At 41.1% G+C, this 24803-nt stretch overlaps 1 long non-coding RNA gene across 4 annotated transcripts; it reads right to left on the bottom strand.

The window, feature by feature from the left end:
- Positions 1–4652: 4652 nt before the first annotated feature.
- On the bottom strand, positions 4653–23628 carry LOC111954609 (uncharacterized). Of its 4 annotated transcripts, none has more exons than XR_002876004.2 (6): positions 23519–23628; positions 18978–19049; positions 18678–18828; positions 14868–14954; positions 11956–12116; positions 4653–7542 (listed from the first exon to the last, which is right to left on the bottom strand). It is a non-coding gene; the product is annotated as an uncharacterized lncRNA (long non-coding RNA). The 4 variants fall into 4 exon arrangements; XR_002876006.2 differs by having other exon boundaries at positions 18678–18798; XR_002876005.2 differs by having other exon boundaries at positions 18666–19049.
- Between the last annotated feature and the right edge of the window lie 1175 nt (positions 23629–24803).

Here is a 24803-nt window from a genome sequence, read left to right as displayed (position 1 = left end):
CTTATATACAATACTCCATAATGACAACGTGAAAACATGTTTTAGAAAATATTTGCAAATTAATCGAAAATGAAATGTCGAAATATCTTATTTACATAACTATTCCAAACCTTTGCTATGTCACTCCACATTGAGCTCAGGTGCACCCAATTTCCTTTGATCATCCTTGAGATGTCACTACAAAAATGATTAGAGTCCACCTGTGGCCAATTCAATAGTTTTGGACATGATTTAGAAAGAAACACCTGTCTATATAAGGTCCTACAGTAAAAAGTGTATGTCAGAGCTGAAACTACTGTATACCATGAAGTCCAAGGAACTGTCTGTAGATTTCCGTAATGGAATTGTGATTAGACATATTTGGGGAAGGGTATAAAACAATTTCTAGAGTGTTGAAAGTTTCCAAGAGCAGTGGTCTCCATCATTGGGAAATTGAAAAAATATATGGAGCTACCCAGACTCTGCCTAGAGCTGGTCGTCCGACTAAACTGAGCAACCAGATAAGAAGCACCTTGGTCAGGGAGGTGACCAAGAACCCAATGACCACTTGGACAAAACTACAGAGTTCCTTGGCTGAGATAGAAGAACATGCCAGAAGGACAACAGTCTCTGCAGCACTTCCACAATCTGGGCTTTATGGGAGAATGGCCATTTGGAACCCACTCCTTTGAAAAATGTACATGACAGCACGTATGGAGTTTGCAAAAAGGCACATGAAAGACTCGGAGCATAAGGCAAAATATTCTGTGTCTGATGAGACAAAACTGTAACTCTTTGGCCTGAATTCAAAGCGCTATGTCTGGAGAAAACCAGGCACAGCTCATCACCCGTCTAACACCATCCCTACCAAATTCTACATGAATCTTCAACACAGGAACGATACCAAAAATAATTTGCAGAAACTCGTTACTAAAGACGAAGTCACCTATGACTCTCCAAATTATATTTTAAAAAGCAAGCTAAATACTTTAAGCAGATGTTTTATTTTCAGTCTCCCTCACTCTATGAATGATGATTACTGTAAGGAATTCTTTCCAAATAATACAAAATTGAAAATTAACAAATTCACAAAAATATCAATGCGAAGGCCAATGAAAGGAATAACTTTGAGGCTGTTAAATCATTTCAATCTGGAAAACCCCCAGGTCTTGATTGCATACCTGTAGAGGTATATCAAGCCTTTTTTTATGTATTCAAAGCTCCATTAGTAGCTTGTTTTAACTACTCAGATAAAAAATGGTCTGTCAGGTACGCAGCAGGAAGGTCTGTTTTCACTATAACTAAAACAATACCCAGATGACAAATATAAAGATCCAGCCCATCTAAATAACTGAAGGCCTCTTGCACTTGTGAATGCAAAAATACGGCCAAAATGCATCGTACACAGAATTAAAAAGGTTTTACCAGGTATTGTTCATCCTGATCAGACAGGTTTTATTGAGTGTATGAACAATACTCTATCACCTATTCTGCCTTCCTCGTGATGATTTAGTTGATCAATTTAATAGCAAATTAAGGGCAACCATTGATGCCATAGCTCCAGTAAAGTTGAAAAGGGCCACATCCAAACGGAGAGGCCCTTGGATGAGTGAGGAAACTAGTAAATTCAAGAAAAAAAGCAGAAAGGCGGAGCAGAAGTGGAGAAAGTCAAAGTTGCAGGTCCATTATGATAATCTGAGAGAGCAACTTGGCATATTTAACAAGGCAATTAGAAATGCCAGACGGGCTCATTTCTCTAACTCGATCACTAATAATCAGAATAATTTGAGAGTGCTTTTCTCGACCATTGATGGCCTAATAAATCCTACCCCCACAAACCTATGTGAACTTTCCTCCACATCTAAATGTGATGAGTTTGCAGCATATTTCAGAGATAAGATAACAAACATTAGGCTGGGTATCAGTCAAGCAAAACCTGATGAGAGGTTTGATATGTGCCCTAGCCTACCACGCAAAGGCACTATGGATTTTCCCTGGTTGACACAGACATGCTCAGGAAAGTGATATCACATCTTAAGCCTTCTACCTGCCTTCTCGACCCTATCCCCACCACCTTCTTCAAAACAGTTTTTAATTGCATATCTGAAGAAGTGCAAGCTATTGTTAAATCATTCCCTGTTCACAGGCACTTTCCCCACTGCACTAAAAACTGCTATGGTGAAACCCCTTGTGAAGTAAAGTAATCTAGATTCTTCAACTTTTAGCAATTTACGGTCAATCTCCAACCTTCCATTCTTAAGCAAAATTCTGGAGAAATTGGTTTTCAAACAGCAAAATAATTTTTKGGGAAAAAATCCAATCAGCCTTAGTTAAAGTGGTAAATGATCTTAGAGCCAACACAGATGCCAAACAGCTCTCTGTCCTTGTACGCTTTGATTTAAGTGCTGCATTCAACACTTTTGACCATGATGTCCTTCTGGCCTTTCCAGTCCAGTTCTAAATTGGTTTAGGACCTATTTAACCGGTCTAGAGTTTTTTTGTCACATAAGTTAGAGAAAATACACATCACATGTGGCGTTCCACAAGGTTCGATTTTGGGTCCGGTACTGTTCAGTTTATATATGTTACCCCTTGGCAGCGTTATCAGAAAGCACAGCAATGATTTTCACTGCTACGCAGACGGTACACTACTTTGCATTTCTGTGTCACTTGGATGGTGTGCTTGAATGGCTAACAACTTCCTCCAGCTAAATCAAAACAAGACCGAGGTGCTTATTGTTGGAGCCAAAGCACAGAGTGAAACTGGCTGCACATTTTAATTCAAGGGCAATAAAGATAAAACACCAGGTAAAAAACCTAGGTGTTATTTTAGATTCTGAACTCGAATCACACATTAGTGACCAAAATACCTTTTTACCACCTGAGGAACATTACCAAGGTGCGGTCATTTCTCTCTCAGGCTGATACAGAGAGACTCATCCATGCTTTTATTACAAGCAGGCTTGACTACTGTAATGCTCTCCTGTCTGGTCTACCCAAGAAAGCCATTGGTCAACTGCAAAACATACAGAATGTTTCAGCACGGGTACTGACCAAGACCAGACGGAGAGCACACATTACACCGGTTTTAAGATCTCTGCACTGGCTGCCTGTGAGTATTATAATTAATTTCAAGATTCTTCTATTGGTTTTTAAATAAATCCACGATTTTGAACCCCAAAACATGTCTGACATGTTTTTTAGTTATGTACTTAGTAGGTCCTCTGCCACTGGCCTTTTAACTATCCCAAAGCTAGGACCAAGATGAATGGAGAGGCAGCTGTTAGTTACTATGCCCCCAGCCTCTGGAATAGCCTGCCAGAGAACCTGAGGGGGGSCAAAACTGTGGACATACAGTATTTCAAAGAGATCTTTAAACACACATTTTTAGGTTTGCTTTTCAGTCATTCAGTTTTTATTGTTATTCTTTTGTTTGTTGTGTAGTAAATGTTTCCCTTTCTGTGAGCTTCTGTGGCCTATCATGTCGCGGCTGAGCCTTTGTTGCTCCTAGACGTTTCCACTTCACAATAACTGCACTTAGAGTTGACCGGGGCAGCTCTAGCAGGGCAGAAATTTGACGAACTGACTTTTTGGAAAGGTGGCATCATATGACGGTGCCATGTTGAAAGTCACTGAGCTCTTCAGTAAGGCCAATCTACTGCCAATGTTTGTCTATGGAGATTGCATGGCTGTGTACTCGATTTGATACACCTGTCAGCAACGGGTGTGGCTGAAATAGCCAAATCCACACATTTGAATGGGTGTCCACATACTTTTGTATATATAGTGCATGTCTTACATAGAACTATCGGAAATACATGGGAAGGTCTGCTCAACCAAAGATTATAACCAATTGATTACAGCACTACCCCAAAAACGGAGGCGGCAGGTGGCAGCGGGTTGAGGTAGGGAACTGGTCTGTCTGCCCTATATAAAGGATTAAAACTGTCAGAGGAATAAAAACAGCATAAATAGGAAACTATACCAGTTTAATTTGAGGACCAGGATGTTGACAGCTGCACCACATAAGATTGCAAAATAGCTGGGAAGAGATTTTTGATGTATCGATTCCATGGCATAGGGTGTATGAGCTGATATGTAAAACAACGCAAGATTCAACACTTTGTGCTTTTCAGCTAAAATGATTGTACAAAATTCTTGTCACCAACAAAACGTTGAATATTTGAGGCATACAACCATCACAGCTCTGCAGATTTTGTTGTGGGGATACAGAATCAATAGACTATTTGTTTTGGTATTCCCCTCAGGTAGCCTGCTTCTGGTCTCAGGTTCAGGAATGGCTGAAAAAACATAACATTTATCTAAAATTTACCCTAGAAATGGCATTGTTGGGAGATTTGGAGAGACCTGGTCAGTCAATTGCTTATATACTAATACTCTTAGTAAAATGATTTATCTTCAACTCGCAATTGTTGGATTCTATTTGATTTAGATTCAAATTGTATGTGAAACATCACGACATAGTTGAAAGATATATGGCGCATAGAAATATGAAGAGGGTGGCCAGCAGAGATAGGTGGGAGGAGAGGATGGAAACCGAGGGTTGGGATGTGGAACTGGAGATGAGTTAGTGAAGTTGCTGGGGGAGGGGTAAAATGGTAAAAAAATATATTTCAAAAATACATTACCAGTCAAAAGTTTGGACACACCTACTCATTCAAGGGTTTTCCTTTATTTTTACTATTTTCTACAATGTAGAATAGTAGTGAAGACATCAAAACCAGGAAGTCATGTAGTAACCATAAAAGTAATAAACAAATAAAGATATATTTTATATTCTTTAAAGTAGCCACCCTTTGCCTTGATGACAGCTTTGCACACTCTTGGCATTCTCTCAACCAGCTTCATGAGGAATGCTTTTCTAACAGTCTTGAATGAGTTCCCACATGCAGCTCTGGAAAAAATTAAGAGACCATTGCAAAATTATCAGTTTCTCTGGTTTGACTATTTATAGGTATGTGTTTGGGTGAAATTAACATTTTTGTTTTATTCTATAAACTACTGACAACATTTCTCCCAAATTCCAAGTAAAAATATTGTCATTTAGAGCATTTTATTTGCAGAAAATTACAAAAAATATGCAGTGTTGTCAGACCTCGAATAATGCAAAGAAAATAAGTTCATTTCATTTTTAACAACACAATACTAATGTTTTAACTTAGGAAGATATTTCAGAAATCAATATTTGGTAGAATAACCCTGATTTCATGCGTCTTGGCATGCTCTCCATCAGTTTTTCACATTGATGTTGGGTGACTTTATTTTATTAACCTTTATTTAAACAGGGGAAACAAGCTGAGACAGAGACTCTTTTACAGTTGTGCCCTGTGATACAACAATACAAACACAGCAATTAATAAGAATTTAAAACCAAACAAAATGAGAACATATAAAAAGGTACAAGACGGAGATGAAAAATATTAAAATAAATACACTTCTATAAGAAAAACACATTACAAAAAGCAATTAGTTTATTACAAAAAGCAATTACAGTTTATAATAAAAAGTTAATGTAATGTGCATTTAAACTGTCTTACAGGCACCAAAACATCTAACTGGAGTTCTCACTGCAATTCATTCCATGAGTGTGGAGCATGATATTCAAATGCCGTTTAGCCTAACTCAGAGTGAATCCGGGTTATCTCTAGCACTAGCATGTCCTGTGACCGAGTCTGATAAATTCTGTTTGACCACTGGATTTTTGAGTTAAAATAATTAGGAAGTTTCTGCAAGACAGCTTTATAGACAAATATCAACCAGTGTCTGGCCCTTCTAAAAGCCAACCAAAGTGTATAAAAGGCAATGATGTGTGCAAAAGTTTGCACCAGTAACAAAGCGCAACGCTGCATGATACACTGCATCCAATTTCTTCAGTACTGATGCTGATCCATGCATATATAAAACATCACCATAATCAAGCACTGACATAAGTGGCCTGTACAATTTCCTTTCTGTGCTCTGATGACAGACAAGATATATTTCTATAAAAAAATCGAATTCTCAATTTCAGCTTCTTTGCCATCTCAGTTATGAGTTTTAAAAGAGATGATCATCTAACCAAACTCCAAGGTATTTATAGGTGGGAACACATTCCGAAAGACAGCCATCATGGGGAGCGATGTTCAGAATTTCCAATTGTATGCCACTCCTGGAGCAAAAATGTAAGTAGCTTGGCTTTGTTTGATGGCTTGTGACCATCCATCTTCCTCTTGATCACATTCCAGAGGTTTTCAATGGGGTTCAGGTCTGGAGGTTGGGCTGGCCATGACARGGTCTTGATCTGGTGGTCCTCCATCCACACCTTGATTGACCTGGCTGTGTGGCATGGAGCATTGTCCTGCTGGAAAAACCAATCCTCAGAGTTGGGGAACATTGTCAGAGCAGAAGGAAGCAGGTTTTCTTCCAGGACAACCTTGTACGTGGCTTGATTCATGCATCCTTCACAAAGACAAATCTGCCTGATTCCAGCCTCGCTGAAGAACCCCCAGATCATCACAGATCCTCCACCAAATTCCACAGTGGGTGCGAGACACTGTGGCTTGTAGGCCTCTCCAGGTCTCTCACCCACTGTGAAATTTGGTGGAGGATTGGTGATGATCTGGAGTGACTTGAAGATTGCTGTCCACTCTCCCCATCTAACTTAACAGAGTTTGAGAAAATCTGCAAGGAAGAATGAGAGAAAATCCCCAAATCCAGATGTGCAAAGCTGATACAGACATACCCAAGATGACTCAAAGCTGATACAGACATACCCAAGACTTAAAGCTGTAATCACTGCCATAGGTGCTTCTACAAAGTTTCCTAGAAGTGCCTGCGCATTGGGACAAAGCAGTCCAAAACCCCTAATGGCAGGTAACACCCATTACCTGTCCATCACACTCAAAACTAAAGTAACACGCAAATTGGCAGCCTGTAGTCTTAGCCTAAAATGTCAGGTATTCCCTAATTAACAGAGTTGCAAAGCCGTATGTGCATAAATGTCAGATTTTTATGAACCTCAGATTCATAGCTGGGACAAAGGTTCACGTATAACATTGTAATAACAGAAAATATAGTTTAATATAACTGAAAGTACAGCATGTTCATAAACATCATATCGCATCGTAATTGCATTATAATCCACAGGAGCATTGCCATTCATTCTTGGCAATGCGGTGAGGCAATTTGTACAAAAAGGCATAAACACTCAATCATGTTGCATCGAGACAAAAACGAAAGTAATCCGTCAGCATGCCATTATGGCACAGTAACAATCCATAGTAGTTGGTCCCGATGAAGTCACTCTCTTTAGCTGCCTAGAGAACAAAGTTGTTTTTCTGGTTTGTTTGCCGTTGGCCTGTTTTCTGTGCGGTGTCTTTGTGGGCGTAGTTAAAGCTCTAGCCCAGGGCTTGCTGCTCCTGAGGAAATGCCTCTCCACCTTCAGTACTTTTTCCATACACAAAGTCAGGTTTCACCCCCAGCAAGAAGGAGAACCGGTCCAGTAGCCATTTGTACATCCTGGGGAGAGTGGCCTCCATCTCCGCATAGTGGTTCTTACAAAACCTGAGGGGGAAACAAAACATTGCAGAAAAACTCAATGACGTTGGCTAGGTTTCCATCCAATTGGCGACCAGATTTTCAAGCGATTATAAGAAAATATGCACATTTTCGCACCAGTGGTGTGTTTCCGCCAAACAGACTTGCTGTGGATAATAATCAGTGTTTGACGATGTACTACACACAATTTCCTTCGCTGAAGTTTTCAAGCATCGATCATCATGCCACCAGAATAAGACCCTGGATATTTATTGGAAAGGAGCATCAAGCTCCATCACTGTGCACTTTCACCAGCGTGTGAAGTTCAATTTATTTAATGTGTAGCCTACAGTTCCTTCAGAAAGTATTCATGCCCCATGATTTATTCCACATTGATGTTACAGGCTGAATTCAAAATGGATTAAAACAATTATTCTCACCAATCTACACACAATACTCCATAAGGACAAAGTGAAAACGTTTTTAGAAATGTTAGCACATTTTTTGAAAATGAAATACAGATCTCATTTACATTAGTATTCACACCCGAGTCAATACTTTGTAGAAGCACCTTTGGCAGCGATTAAAGCTGTGAGTCATTCTGGGTAAGTCACTCAGAGTTTTACACACCTGGATTGTGCAACATTTGCCATTATTCTTTTAGAAAATCTTCAAGCTTTGTCAAATTGGTTGTTGATCACTGCTGGACAGAAATTTTCAGGTCTTGATCTAGATTTTCAAGTAGATTTAAGTCAAAACTAACTCGACCACATTCACCGTCTTCTTGGTTAGCAACTTCAGTCTAGATTTGGCCTTGTGTTTTAGGTTTTTGTCCTGCTGAAGGCAAATTCATCTCCCAGTGTCTGGTGGAAAGCAGACTGAACCAGGTTTTCCTCTAGGATTTTGCCAGTGCTTAGCTCCATTCCGTTTATTTTTTATTCTGAAAAACTCCCTAGTCCTTAAGCATTATAAGCATACCCATAACACGATGCAGGAACCACTATACTTGAAAATATGAAGAGTGGTACTCAGTAATGTGTTGTATTGGTTTTGGCCCAAACATAGCATTTTGTATTCAGGACAAAAAGTGAATTGATGTGTCACATTTTTTGCAGTATTACTATAGTGCCTTGTTGCAAACAGGATGCATGTTTTGGAATATTTGTATTCTGTACAGGCTTCCTTCTTTTCACTCCGTCAATTAGGTTAGTATTGTGGAGTAACTACAATGTTGTTGATCCATCCTCAGTTTTGTCCTATCACAGCCATTAAACTATAACTCTTTTGAAGTCACCATTGGGGTCATGGTGAAATCCTTGAGCGGTTTCCAGATAATTTTACAGTATCAGTCAAAAGTTGACACCTACTCATTCAAGGGTTTTTCTTTATTTTTACTATTTTCTACATTGTACAAAAAGTGTGAAGATATCAAAACTATGAAATAACATATGGAATCATGTAGAAACCAAAAAAAGTGTTAAATAAATCAAAATATTTATTTTAGATTCTTCAAAGTAGCCACCCTTTGCCTTGTTGACAGCTTTGCACACTCTTGGCATTCTCTCAACCAGCTTCACCTGGAATGCTTTTCCAACAGTTTTGAAGGAGTTCCCACATATGCTGAGCACTTGTTGGCTGCTTTTCCTTCACTCTGCGGTCAAACTCATCCCAAACCATCTCAATTGGGTTAAGGTCGGGTGATTGTGGAGGCCAGGTCATCTAATGCAGAACTCAATCACTCTCCTTCTTGGTCAAATAGCCCTTACACAGCCTGGAGGTGTGTTGGGTCATTATCCTGTTGAAAAACAAATGATAGTCCCACTAAGCGCAAACCAGATGGGGTGGCATATCGCTGTAGAATGCTGTGGTTGCCATGCTGCTTAAGTGTGCCTTGAATTCTAAATCAATCAATCACTGACAGTGTTACCAGCAAAGCACCATCACACCTTCTCCTCCATGCTTCACGGTGGGCACCACACATGCGGAGATCATGTTCACTTACTCTGCGTCTCACAAAGACACAGAGTTTGGAACCAAAAATCTAAAATTTGGACTCAGACCAAAGGACAGATAATGTCCATTGCTCGTGTTTCTTGGTCCAAGCAAGTCTCTTCTTCTTATTGGTGTCCTTTAGTAGTGGTTTCTTTGCTGCAATTCAACCATGAAAGCCTGATTCACGCAGTCTCCTCTGAACAGTTGATGTTGAGATGTCTGTTACTTGAACACTGTGAAGCATTTATTTGGACTGCAATTTCTGAGGCTGGTAACTCTTATGAACTTATCTTCTGCAGCAGAGGTATCTCTGGGTCTTCCTTTCCTGTGGCGGTCCTCATGAGAGCCAGTTTCATCATAGCGCTTGATGGATTTTATGACTGCACTTGAAGAAACTTCCAAAGTTCTTGAAGTTTTCTGGATTGACTGACTTTCATTTCTTAAAGTAATGATGAACTGGTGTTTCTCTTTGCTTATTTGAGTGGTTCTTGCCATAATATGGACTTGGTATTTTACCAAATAGGGCTATCTTCTGTTTACCAACCCTACCTTGTCACGACACAACTGATTTGCTCAAATGTATTAAGAAGGAAAGAAATTCCACAAATTAACTTTTAGCAAGGCACACCTGTTAATTGAAATGCATTCCAGGTGACTACCTCATGAAACTGGTTGAGAGAATGCAAAGAGTGTGCAAAGCTGTCAAAGGGTGTCTACTTTGAAGAATCTTAAATATAAAATATATTTTGATTTAACACTTTGGTCACTACATGATTTCATATTTGTCATGTCATAGTTTTGATGTGTTCACTATTATTCTACAATTTAGAAAATAGCAAAAAGAAAAAGAAAAACCCTGGAATGAGTAGGTATGTCCAAACTTTTGACTGGTACTGTATGGGTGGGGTATAGAGTTGAGGTAGTCATTTAAAAATCATGTTATACACTACTATTGCACACAGTGAATCACAGAGTGAGTTGTTAAGCAAATTTTTCCTCATGAACGTATCTAGGCTTGCCATAGCAAAGGGGTTGAATACTAATTGACTCAAGACATTTCAGCTTTTCATTTTTAATTAATTTGTAAACATTTCAAAAAGCGTAATTCCACTTTGACATTATGGGGTATTGAGTGTAGGCCAGTGACACAATCTCAATGTAATCCATTTTAATGTGGAAAAAGTCCCGGGGTGTGAATACTTTCTGAAAGCTCTGTAATAAACTGCATATGGTTTCCAGAGGCGTAGTGGGAGGACCACACACACACACACCATATCATTGTGACTCCAAGTTTACTTTCCACCGCCATTTCTCACAGAATTAATTTTACAGACACAAAAAGATCCCACCATGTCGAACGAACAAATGAACTGTATGTTTCAGCATTCATAAAATTGTACCAAAACTTCCTGTTTCCCTCACAGCTGTCGTGATTTAGTTTTTTAATACGGTATGACTTTACTCAATGTAGTCTTCCTGTGTTGCTCAGTTGGTACAGCATGGCGCTTACAACGCCAGGGTTGTGCGTTCGATTCCCACGGGAGACAAGTACAAAATGTATGCACTCATTACTGTAAGTCACTCTGTATAAGAGAGTCTGCTAAATGAGTAAAAAAGTACATTACTCTTGCCCTGTGCTAAGTGGAGCACAATACCGGTGAGTTGTGCCTACAGACCAATCTGAAAGAGTTGAATATAACTTTCATGAAGCAAAGGAGATTGAACAGTGGACTCCTAAAAGCAGAGTGCCTCTTTGCCAATGGTTTGTCTCACTTGCCTGTTTGCTCCTTTCCTTGTGCATGTGACAAATAACCAGTGTGTAAACAGCATACGACAGACATCCTGGTCCTCTCATCCAGACCATATTTAAACAGAGCACGTGTCTGGGCCGTTTTGTTTATACATGTATATTTATAAATCTCTACATGGCCGCAACAATTAACTTTTTTTCTAAAGCGTCATCATTCCTACTACCTATATGTGGGGGGGAACTATTTATGTAGCTGAAACTAGATTTAAACGAGATGGTGAAGATGGGCCCTATACAGTGAAAGAACCCCTGTGACACGACAGGTTAGAAGGGAGTCACTCTCCACAACTCCAAGAAATAGAATGAGTAAGGTGGAATAGAAAGCGGAGGGGAAAGGGTAGCTTGGTAGATTTGAACAGTGCTGACAGGGAAAACATCCCCCATCAGAGGAGAGAACACACAGGCCTGCATGGCCCCTCTCCTTCACCCAGCACATACAACCGCCACAAGCTCTCAGCAGTCTGGGAACTGGGCACCGTGTCTGTCTGAAGGCTATCGCTGTTGTATACAACATCAGTTAGGATGACACCATCACCTCTGTTTTGGTTTAGGCGAAGTGTTTCAGGGTAAGGGAGGTCTACATTGTTCATCACTGACTCTACCTAAGGCGTTTCATGCAACCGGGCACTGGGCTTTACCTGGGCTTGCAGGCCCTCAGGGCTGGGTGCCAGTATTTTAGGTTGGAGGGCTGGAGGGTTGCTCTCCACGGTCTGGTGGTGCAGGCTGGGCCCGGAGGATGTAGCGGCCGCAGGGGAACCAGACAGCTTCTGGAAACTCATCTGTAGCTGCTCCGCAACACCTGGAGAAGGTGAGGATGGGGGAGAGGGAGGGTGAGGGAAAATAGTGTGGTTAGCATGAGAGGGTGAGGGATGATGGTGAAAAGGAAGAAGGAGGGTGAGGGAAAAGAGTGTGGTTAGTTGGAGAAGGTGAGGGGAGAGGGAGGGTGACGGAAAAGAGTGTGGTTAGTGGGAGAGGGAAACGGGGGGTGAGGGAAATTGGGGTGGAGAAGAGCGAGATTAGCAAAAGCAGGACACATAACAGTGCCTGAACCAGGTTGCGCCTGTGTTTAGCTCCATTCTGTTTATTTTTTATTCTGAAAAACTCCCCAGTCCTTAGCGATTACAAATACACCCATAACATCATAACAGCCACCGCTATCATTGAAAATTTGGAGGTGGTACTGTATTGGATTTGCTCCACATTTTATTTTTGCAGTATTTGTATTTTGTACATGCTTCCTTCTTTTCACTCTGTCAATTAGGTTAGTATTGTGGAGTAACTACAATGTTGTTGATACATCCTCAGTTCTTCTATCACAGCCATTAAATGGTAACTGTTCTGAAGTCACCATGAAATCCCTGAGCGGTTTCCAGATAATTGTATGTTATACACTACTAGTGAGTCCATGCAACTTGTGAGTTGTTAAGCACATTTTTACTCCTGAACTTATTTAGGCTTGCCATAACAAAGGGTTTGAATTCGTATTGACTCAAGACATTTCAGCTTTTCATTTTTTCATTTTCAAAAACATAATTCCACTTTGACATTATGGGGTATTGTGTAACACTTTACTTGACACACATAACACGTTATAAWATGGTCATAACACTCATGACACATTTAGACCTGTTGTAGGTGTCATAACCAGCCATAAAATAAATGCAATATACACTACATGACTAAAAGTATGTGGACTACTGCTCATCAAACATCTCATTCCAAAATCATGGGCATTAAAATGGAGTTGGTCCCCTGTTTGCTGCTATAACAGCCTCCACTCTTCTGGGAAGGCTTTCCACTAGATGTTGGAACATTGTTGTGGAGACTTCTATTCAGCCACAACTGCATTAGTGAGGTCGGGCACTGATGTTGGGCGATTAGTGCCCGACCTGGCTCGCAGTCGGCGTTCCAAATCATCCCAAAGGTGTTCGATGGGGTTGAGGGCAGGGCTCTGTGCAGGGCCGTCAAGTTCTTCCATACCAATCTCAACAAATAATTTCTGTATGTACCTCGCTTTGTGCACGGGGGCATTGTCATGCTGAAACATGAAAGGGCTTTCCCCAAACTGTTGCCACAAAGTTGGAAGTACAGAATCGTCTAGAATGTCATTGTATACTGTAGCATTAAGATTTCTCTTCACTGGAACTAAGGGGCCTAAGCCAAACAATGAAAAACAGTCCAATACCATTATTCCTCCACCACCAAACTTTACAGTTGTCACTATGCATTCGGGCAGGTAGTGTTCTCCTGGCATCCGCCAAACCCAGATTTCCACTGCTCCAGAGTCCAATGGCAGCGAGTTTTACACCACTCTAGCCGACGCTTGGCATTGCACATGGTGATCTTAGGCTGCCATGGCTGCTCGGCCATGGAAACCCATTTCATGAAGCTGCCAACGAACAGCTATTGTGCCAGAGACAGTTTGGAACTCTGTAGTGAGTGTTGCAACCGAGGACAGATGCGCTTTAACACTCGTCGGTCCTGTTCTGTGAGCTTGTGTGGCCTACCACTTCGAGGCTAAGCCGTTGTTGCTCCTAGATGTTTCCCCTTCACAATAACAGCTCTTACAGTTGACCGGGGCAGCTCTAGCAGGGCAGAAATTTGACGAACTGACTTGGTGGAAAGGTGGCATCATATGACGGTGCCACATTGAAAGTCACTGAGCTCTTCAGTAAGGCCATTCTACTGCCAATGTTTGTCTATGGAGATTGCATGGCTGTGTGCTCGATTTGATACACCCTTCAGCAATGGGTGTGGCTGAAATAGCCAAATCCACTAACTTGAAGGGGTGTTCACATGCACTTTATATACAAAAGTATGTCACAAAAGGTGTAAATATGGGTCATGACAGTGTTATGACCCTATTATATCAGGTCATGATAAGTTATGTCAGCTGTTATGACACTATGACATGATTATGACCGCATCATAATGTGTTCTGACACCGGGTGTCAAGTAAAGTGTTACCAAGTATTGTGTGTAAGCCAGTGACAAAATAATCTCAATTTAATCAATTTGAAATGCAGGCTGTAACACAACAAAATGTGGAAAAAGTCAAGGGGTGTGAATAGTTTCTGAAGGAACTGTATAGGCCAGTAAGTGTAGATACAAACAACATGCTAATGTTTTGTACCAGCTCTTTACAGTCCATTTGCCATACACCGTAAATAGTGGACATGAGGCAGCTCTTTTTGTTTTGGGTCTGAACAGACTGATATGAGTGGCACATTCGTCTCTTTTTGAGGACAATCAACTTGTCTTTCTTCAAAGGCTAGTGAGGTTTCTGGGGACATTTAAAAAAAAAAATGTTTACAGGCGACATATTTGAACATGTATTTTATTCCACTTTATACAAAAAGTTGTGAAATAGAGAAGATGGATGAAGGGGGAAACACAGTAGAAAGGGTAGACAGGAATTGAACCCTAGTTTCCTGTGGGGAGAAGTATATGTGACGATATGTTATGCTTTACCACTAGACCACAGGCTCTGCACAGCCAACTTTTGAGAGAGAACATTGAAAGAACCAGTTAAAAATGAGAGGTGACTCACCTGGCTATGTTGTCCTGCTGTCTCTGTCTGTGGTCAGGGAAGACTGCATGATCCTGTACCACCTCCTCAGGTTAAAATTGTTCCCATCTGGCACACAGACAGGGAGGAGGACCAGACAGAATTTAGGACACTTGACCCTTGCAATGTCCCACAGAGAAGACTTCCCCAAATAAGAGGCCATTTACTAACTATTCACATAACGGGCTACTGCTTGGAACTCATAGACTTCATTCAAGTCTGTCATTATGGGCCCTTCTTAGGAGGTTGGAATTCTCTCAGATGTTTTTATTACCACAGAAAAGAGCAAGTGGAAACTCTAGCACCTCTGTAATCACATGCATTTCAGCCCAGCCATGTAACCTACTCTCACAAATATTCAATATAAAATGGAACATTGCAAGTGATGTCCCGGTAGTCAGAGACCAAAGGATTGCAGACCAACAGCAACATTCCTCCGTTCCACAGATAAGACCGCACCACAATGTTCACTCTTAATTACACAATGTACAATGAGTACAAATTACAATAATCTAGGCTAACAATGAATAAGAGAACCTGTCGCTAATGTGTGAAATACATACAGTTGAAGTCGGAAGGTTACATACACCTTAGCCAAATACATTTCAATTTAATCCTAGTAAAAATACACTCAATTAGTATTTAGTTGCATTGCCTTTAAATTGTTTAACTTAGGTAAAACGTTTCGGGTAGCCTTCCACAAGCTTCCCACAATAAGTTGGGTGAATTTTGGCCCATTCATCCTGACAGAGCTGGTGTAACTGAATCAGGTTTGTATGCCTCCTTGCTCGCACACGCTTTTTCAGTTCTGCCCAAAAATGTTCTATGGGATTGAGGTCAGGGCTTTGTGATGGCCACTCCAATACCTTGACTTTTTTTGACCTTAAGCCATTTTGCCACAACTTTGGAAGTATGCTTGGGGTCATTGTCCATTTAGAAGACCCATTTGCGACCAAGCTTTGTAAGCTGCCTGACGGGATGCTTAGATGTTGCTTTAACATATCACCATAATTTTCCTACCTCATGATGCCATCTATTTTGTGAAGTGCACCAGTCCCTCCTGCAGCAAAGCACCCCCACAACATGATGCTGCCACCTCCGTGCTCCACGGTTGGGATGGTGTTCTTCGGCTTGCAAGCCTCTCCTTTACCTCCAAACATAACGATGGTCATTTAGGCCAAACAGTTCTATTTTTGTTTCATCAGACGAGAGGACATTTCTCAGAGGACTTGTCCCCATGTGCAGTTGCAAAACGTAGTCTGGTTTTTATGGCGGTTTTGGAGCAGTGGCTTCTTCCTTGCTGAGCGGCCTTTCAGGTTGTTTGTCAATGTAGGACTCGTTTTACTGTGGATATAGATACTTTTGTACCCGTTTCCTCCAGCATCTTCACAAGGTCCTTTGCTGTTGTTCTGTGGATTGATTTGCACACTTTCGCACACCAAAGTACGTTCATCTCTAGGAGACAGAACGCGTCTCCTTCCTGAGCAGTATGACGGCTGCGTGGCCCATGGTGTTTATACTTGCGTACTACTGTTTGTACAGAATAAACGTGGTACTTCAGGATTTTGGGAAATTGCTCCCAAAGGGATGAACCAGACTTGTGAAGTCCACAATTTTTTTTTCTGAGGTCTTGGCTGATTTCTTTTTAATTTTCCCAGTGTCAAGCAAAAGAAGCACTGAGTTTGAAGGTAGGCCTTGAATACATCACAGGTACACCTCCAATTGACTCAAATGATCTAAATTAGCCTATCAGAAGCTTCTAAAGCCATGACATAATTTCTGAAATTCCCAAGCTGTTTAAAAGCACAGTCAACTTAGTGTATGTAAACTTCTGACACACTGGAATTGTGATTACAGTGAATTATTAGTGAAATAATCTCAGTGGCGGCTGCCGTGGGCCTGGGCCTAGGCCTTCAGTGAGGTACTACACAGTCCCACCCGAATTAATCCACCTCTTATTACCATCATTTATGCCATGGCTCTAGACACTATACATTTAGACAGAAACGCAGTATAACCAGGCGTTGCGTCACTTGAAATTGACAAATTGACATTTTGGGTAAACAGTGTTTAACAGACAACTCAAGTTGTGCCAAAGCCAGTGTGCTCCAAACACCAAATCGATCACTTGCAAATAATAGGCATTCCAGCAGTACAGTTTGCAGTGCTTCTCGAGCTGTGAGCAATTGACAGCGCTCGTAGTTGAAACTTGAAAGTGGCGAGCGAACGAACCCTTCCCGCCGTGACAGCTTTGCTGGCACGGCGACCTCTCCTTACAATGTCTAACTTTTCTTGAAAAGTTCGTCTTGAGAATGGCGTTATAATTATATCCTCGACCAAATCGATATCTTCTACTCCTTCCGCCATTGTGGGTTGAAAAAACAGCTTAGTAGAACGCGAATTAATTCGTTTATCAAATTCAGTTTCCTAGATCTGCATAGACCTGCCCATAGGACCTGCCTCTCAATATTGGTAATCCAATCAAAAGACGTGGACGCACTACGCCTGCTAGCTGGCTCCTGTGTAACACTGGAGCCAGCCAGCAGGCGTACAATAGCCAACTCTAACGCTGATTGGTTGACACAAAATTTTAATTTCCATTCACTTTAAGCTACAAGCGCCCGCACTGTTGATTCTGAAGGCCTGAGGGCAGATTTTAGACCCCTGGCAACACATGATGGCTGAATATGATTGGATAAAAGATCTAACATAAAGACCAGCCCTCCAAATCTCAACCTGGGGCTGGAAGCAGTGCAACCAAGAGGAAAGCTATGAAATGAAGAGTATAACTCTTACTCTGGGGAATAATTTAATACATATTTGTGGGAAAATATATTTAAAAAATATATATATTCTGATGATGTTTAGGCCAGCAGAGAAGGCCTTGCAGGCCCTGACGGCCCACCACTGAATAATCTGTATGTAAACAATAGTTGTAAAAATGACTTGTGTCATGCACAAAGTAGATGTCCTAACCGACCTGACAAAACGATAGTTTGAAATGTGTGGAGTGATTGAAAAACAAGTTTTAATGACTCCAACCTAAGTGTATGTAAACTTCCGACTTCAAATGTATTTAACAAACAGATGAAACCAACGAAGCGACTAGATTATATAAACAGTTAAAAGCATGCACCTTCAGAGGCCTTCCAGACATATGTAAATAAACGTTGTTTCATCCTCATTCATGTGAATATCCAATTCGTGATAGCAAAATAAATAATCCTACCTAGCAATTCAGAAATCAAATACACTGTAGCTCAATTATTTTGAGAATTTTCTGAACAAATATTATATGAGAAAAGACAGCTTGCACTTCTTTAGCAAAATGTAAAATACAGCATAGAACAAATTGTATTGAACGTTTAAAAGGAGAAAAAGTGCAGTGCGAGGGTGTGATCCCATTGGCTGGTGATGAATTGATACATTGTTGCACTGATGTATTGCGGACGCATGTGACAGGCAGAGAGATTAGCACAATACCATCCTAACATATTTACCAGTCTTTTCCCCAGCCCTGCCCCCCTTTTTTTGCGTGCCATTGGGACCGCCATTCGGACTGGTCTAAATTGCTAGTTGGGCCATTGGGTGGGGGCTTTCCCATTAGTTGGTTCAGGGGGGTGTTGGAACAGAATCTGATGGTTGCTGTCTGTATATAATTTGTCATTTTGGAAGCCACATTGTCAGCTGTCCAGTACGCTGTGCTATGAATTGAATCCCGACCTTAAGTCTTTTTTACATTATATAACATGCTTCAACAGGTGCCCCATACTCAGCTACCTATGTCCCTACCCTGAGCAGGTCTGCCAAGGCCAGGTGGCACATTGCCATGGTCTTAGGCATGCTCATCAGCCCCTGCTCCTCCTCTGGTGCGGGGTCAGGTAGGAAACAGCATCCACAGAGCCAGAACACACTGAGGAGACCCTATCATCACTGATGTGTCCTGTGGAACACACACTCACACAGGAAAACACTCACGTGAGCACATGAAAACATGCACAAACGCACCACACAGATGCAATGCACACTCAGAGATAATGACTAGTGTGCTGGGATTGGCTGTTCAGTGTGTGTGCGTTTGGTTTACTGTACCTGAGACAGAGCCTGCTCCACTGGCCCAGTTCCATCCCCGTCTGTCTTACTGGCAGTCATAGTCACTCATCACTGACGATTATTGGATGTTTATAAACGCGTCGGAATTGTAGTTCACAAGAAGACAGGAGGAAGACAAGAGGGAGGCTGAGACAGGAGGGATCGGGAGACACTGTGGCCACGTCCGATGATACCCCCGGACAGGGCCAAACAGTGCATTACAAGTGCATAGAGTGCATTCGGAAAGTATTCAGACCCCTTGACTTTCCCCCCCCAAAATGTATGTTACAGCCTTATTCTAAAATTGATTAAATCATCCCCCCCCCCCCCTCAATCTACACACAATGCCCCATAATGACAAAGCAAAAACAGGTTTAGACATTTTTGCAAAGTAAAAATAATAAAAATATGAAATATGACATTTACATAAGTATTCAGACCCCTGTACTCATTACTTTGTTGAAGCACCTTTGGCAGCGATTAGAGCCTCGAGTATTCTTGGGTATGACACTACAAGCTTGGCACACCTGTATTTGGGGAGTTTTTCCCATTCTTCCCTGTAGATCCGCGCTCAAGCTCATTCAGGTGGGATGGGGAGCGTCGCTGCACAGCTATTTTTCAGGTCTCTCCAGAGATGTTAGATCGGGTTCAAGTCCAGGCTCTGGCTGGCCCACTCAAGGACATTCAGAGACTTGTCCCAAAGCCACTCCTGCGTTGTCTTGGCTGTGTGCCTTGGGTCGTTGTCCAGTTGGAAGGGGAACCGTCACCCAATCTGAGGTCCTGAGCGCTCATCAAGGATCTCGCTGTACTCTGCTCCACTCATCTCCCCCTCAATCCTCCCAGTCCCTGCGTCTGAAAAACATCCCCACAGCATGATGCTGCCACCACCTTGCTTCACCGTGGGGATCGTGCCAAGTTTCCTCCAGACGTGACGCTTGGCATTCAGGCCAAAGAGTTCAATCTTGTAGAGATCAACCGATTATGATTTTTCAACGCCGATACCGATTATTGGAGGACCAAAAAAAGCCGATACCGATTTATCGTCCGATTTGTTTTATTTATTTGTAATAATGACAATTACAACAATACTGAATGAACACTTATTTTAACTTAATACAATACATAAATAAAAATCAATTTAGCCTACAATAAATAATGAAACATGTTCAATTTGGTTTAAAAAATGCAAAAACAAAGTGTTGGACATGAACGTAAAAGTGAAATATGTGCCATGTAAAAAAGCTAACGTTTAAGTTCCTTGCTCAGAACATGAGAACATATGAAAGCTGGTGGTTCCTTTTAACATGAGACTTCAATATTCCAAGGTAAGAGGTTTTAGGTTGTAGTTAATATAGTATTTATAGGACTATTTCTCTCTATACCATTTGTATTCCATATACCTTTGACTATTGGATGTTCTTATAGGCACTTTAGTATTGCCAGTGTAACAGTATAGCTTCAGTTCCTCTCCTCGCTCCTACCTGGGCTCGAACGAGGAACACATCGACAACAGCCACCCTCGAAGCAGCGTTACCCATGCAGAGCAAGGGGAACAACTACTCCAAGTCTCAGAGCGAGTGACGTTTGAAACGCTATTAGCGCGCACCACGCTAACTAGCTAGCCATTTCACATTGGTTACACCAGCCTAATCTCCGGATTTGATAGGTTTGAAGTCATAAACAGCGCAATGATTGAAGCACAGTGAAGAGCTGCTGGCATAACGCACGAAAGTGCTGTTTGAATGAATGCTTACGAGCCTGCTGCTGCCTACCATCGCTCAGTCAGACTGCTCTATSAAATAATAGACTTAATTATAACATAACACACAGAAATACGAGCCTTTGGTCATTAATATGGTCGAATCCGGAAACTATCATTTCGAAAACAAAACTTTTATTATTATCGCATATACCCTCTGCGTGCAATGAACGCAAGAGAAGTGACACAATTTCACCTGGTTAATATTGCCTGCTAACCTGGATTTATTTTAGCTAAATATGCAGGTTTAAAAATATATACTTCTGTGTATTGATTTTAAGAAAGGCATTGATGTTTATGGTTAGGTATACGTTGAAGCAACAACAGTCCTTTTCCCGCGAATGCGCACTGCATCGATTATATGCAACGCAGGACACGCTAGATAAACTAGTAATATCATCAACCATGTGTAGTTAAACTAGTGATTATGATTGATTGATTGTTTTTTATAAGATAAGTTTAATGCTAGCTAGCAACTTACCTTGGGTTCTTACTGCATTCGCGTAACAGGCAGGCTCCTCGTGGAGTGCAATGAGAGGCAGGTGGTTAGAGCATTGGACTAGTTAACTGTAAGGTTGCAAGATTGAATCCCCGAGCTGACAAGGTAAAAATCTGTCGTTCTTCCCCTGAACAAGGCAGTTAACCAACTGTTACCCGTCATTGAAAATAAGAATGTGTTCTTAACTGACTTGCCTAGTTAAATAAAAGTGTAAAAAAAAAAAAAAAAAAGATTTCCGGTTGTTAAAAAAACTTGAAATCGGCCCTAATTAAAATCGGCCATTCCGATTAAATCGGTCGACCTCTACAATCTTGGTTTCATCTGACCAGAGAATCTTGTTTTTCACGGTCTGAGAGTCCTTTAGGTGCCTTTTGCGGGTTGTCATGTGCATTTTACTGAGGAGTGGCTTCTGTCTTGCCACTCTACCATAAAGGCTTGATTGGCGGTGTGCTGCAGAGATGGTTGTCCTTCTGGAAGGTTCTCCCATCTCCACAGAGGAACTCTGGAGCTCTGTCAGACTGACCATCGGGTTCTTGGTCACTTCCCTGACCATGGTCCTTCTACCCCAATTGCTCAGTTTGGCCGGGCGGCAAGCTCTAGGAAGAGTGTTGTTGGTTCCAAACTTCTTCCATTTAAGAATGATGGAGGCCACTGTGTTCTTGGGGACCTTCAATGCCGCAGACATTTTTTGGTACCGTTCCCCAGATTTGTGCCTCGACACAATCCTGAGCTCTATGGACAGTCCTTCGACCTCGTGGCTTGGTTTTTGCTCTGACATGCACTGTCAAGTGTGGGACCTTATATAGACAGGTGTGTGCCTTTCCAAATCATGTCCAATCAATTGAATTTACCACAGGTTGACTCCAATCAAGTTATAGAAACAGCTCAAGGATGATCAATGGAAACAGGATGTACCTGAGCTCAATTTTGAGTCTCACAGCAAAGAGTCTGAATACTTATGTAAACAATAAGGTATCCAAATTTCTAAAAACCTGTTTTTCGCTTTGTCATTATGTGGTGTTGTGTAGATTGATGAGATTTTTTAAAATACATTTTAGAATAAGGCTGTAATGTAACAAAATGTGGAAAAGGTCAAGGGGTCTGAATTCTTTCAGAATGCACTGTACCTGATGATATGTGGCTGCTATGTTAAACAATGAATGGCTTTTTCTCTCATTCATTGATGATGATACTTAAGTTGTAACTGGTTCTGTTGTGCTCAACTTTTACATTTGATAGACAACTTTAGCACAGTTCCAAACATAGACTATCCTCTTTTTTAACAATAGCTTGAAAAATAAATAAAAACGTCTCCGGTGCTGCAGCATGTGCTCATTCGGTGTCATGCTTTGTTGTGGTATTGTAAAAGATTCTGCTTGTCTCCAGTCATGTAAAAGGACCTAGAATTGCATGACATGCATTTATAAAAGGCAATTTTTTCAAGGACCGGCAAAAATAAGATGTTTGATTCAGGCAGTGCTAACCTTCTGGCTACTTCCTTTTGTAAGCATTACATGGCAAAGAACCGTTTCTAAAACTGTTTTATTGTTCCTAGGAGTGAGTGTAAACGGTAGATATGTTTTGTGCAATCCACTTTGTTTTAATCATTATTTTGGGTATGGGAGAGGGTCGAGTACAAATATGTTACATTTGGGAGGGACATTCATTTCAGAGATCCGATTGTCTGCAGGTATCCCTCATTATAAATAATATACAGTCCCTATGCGACATATGGTCAAATCTGCCATTGAATTCTTATGTTTCGTTTTAGCCCAAAGGCCGGCAGATGGAGATAGAGTCGTCTCATCTTACCGTCCAAAGGGAATCCATGTAGTCGGCTATACACACCTATTCCCCGTTGTCCGGTTCGTACATAAAACATTCATGGTGGTGGAAAATGTTGTTTCATAAAGAATGTATGCATATGTTTCCTGTTTTTTTTCGCCTTTGCAGTCTGAATGGAATGTTTAATGTACAAACCGGTCCATACATTTGGATGGTAAAATGAAATGACTCAAAATCGCCATCTGTCGGCCTATGGGTTAGTTTCATATTCGCTGCTAATAAATGGGCAAGAGCACAGTGAAAAATCTGCGTTTGAAAAGCGTTGTTTTGCACGCAATTATTAAAACGTTCAATCACACCTGTGGCAGAGCGGCTTAAAAAAAAACATACGGCCGGTTGGGCTATAATGGCTAGGTTAGACACAACAAGACAATATATATTTTCTGGCGAATCTAAAAGTAGTGAAAATTCTATAAGAAGTTATACTGTATAACCTACCGTTTGTTCCTCGTCCATTTTCACACACTTTAGTTTGTTTCACATCAGAAATTAACTCTCACACATCGGTTTGTTGTGGTAGAATAGGAACTTCCTGTGTGTGTTACCAATAAATCCATCCGTCAGGAAACAACMTTATTTTACTGTGCAACACAAGCACACAATTTATTGCCAAAAGGTTTTAACATAAATGTTTTTATGAAGAAATTGTTCAATGCTATATCTGAACTACAGAGGAATAAAGCTACAGATATTCAATATCAGAAATGTGTTTTAGCCAGTACTCATTGAGGTGGATTGCACTTGCAGTCCAATGTCTGATGTCTCCCTATAGAGGGCAACATTGACTGACGCAGAATGAGAGCCGAGTGTACTGTTGTAGCTTGTAGGAATTTACTTTTTAGTCATTTAGCAGACTGTTTTATACAGAGCGACATACAGGAGCAATTAGGGTTAAGTGCCTTGCTGAATGGCACATAAACAGATTTTTCACCTATCACCTGAGTCATCCATTACAGTAATTGCTATCCTTGTCCATACCCCACGCCTCAGCTCTGTAATCTACCCTGCTTTACTTGATTTTTGTCATAAACTATTTCTGGTGGTGGTGTGTGTGATAGGATTGGAGCTAGCACCATGTAAACCACAAGAAAGATGAAGAGAGGGTGTGTGGGTGGATTCATTGTTTGGTAAATCCATTTGTAAGTATGAGTTTAGCTTGAGTCAAACATTCATTCATTGAAGCATTATCTTTTCAGGATAATTAGAATTCTTCTTACTCCATTTAATCATGCCAAGGTCTATACATAGGACCCACATGCCCCTGAATACTTAATACTGTATCTATGACATTCTAGAAAGTTGAAAAAACAACATTTGGAGGGTGTTTATATGTGCTTTGTTCTGTTTCTACAGAGACAGAGGCTGCATCCCAAATGGCACCCTATTCCCTATATAGCCAGCAGCTTACCACCCTGCATCCCACTGCTGGCTTGCCTCTGAAGCTAAGCAGGGTTGGTCTTGGTTGGTCCCTGGATGGGAGACCAGATTCTGCTGGAAGTGGTGTTGAAGGGCCAATACACACACTTTCATTTATTTTTTATTTCACCTTTATTTAACCAGGTAGGCCAGTTGAGAACAAGTTCTAATTTACAACTGCAACCTGGCCAAGATAAAGCAAAGCAGTGAGGCAAAAACAACAACACAGTTACACATAAACAAACGTACAGTCAACAACAACACAGAGTTACACATAAACAAACGTACAGTCAATAGTACAATAGAA

The sequence above is a fragment of the Salvelinus sp. IW2-2015 genome, linkage group LG28, assembly GCF_002910315.2.
Source record: "Salvelinus sp. IW2-2015 linkage group LG28, ASM291031v2, whole genome shotgun sequence".
Lineage (NCBI taxonomy): Eukaryota > Metazoa > Chordata > Actinopteri > Salmoniformes > Salmonidae > Salvelinus > Salvelinus sp. IW2-2015.
Note: the sequence above shows the minus strand (reverse complement) of the source record. Positions and strands in the feature narration are given on the sequence as shown.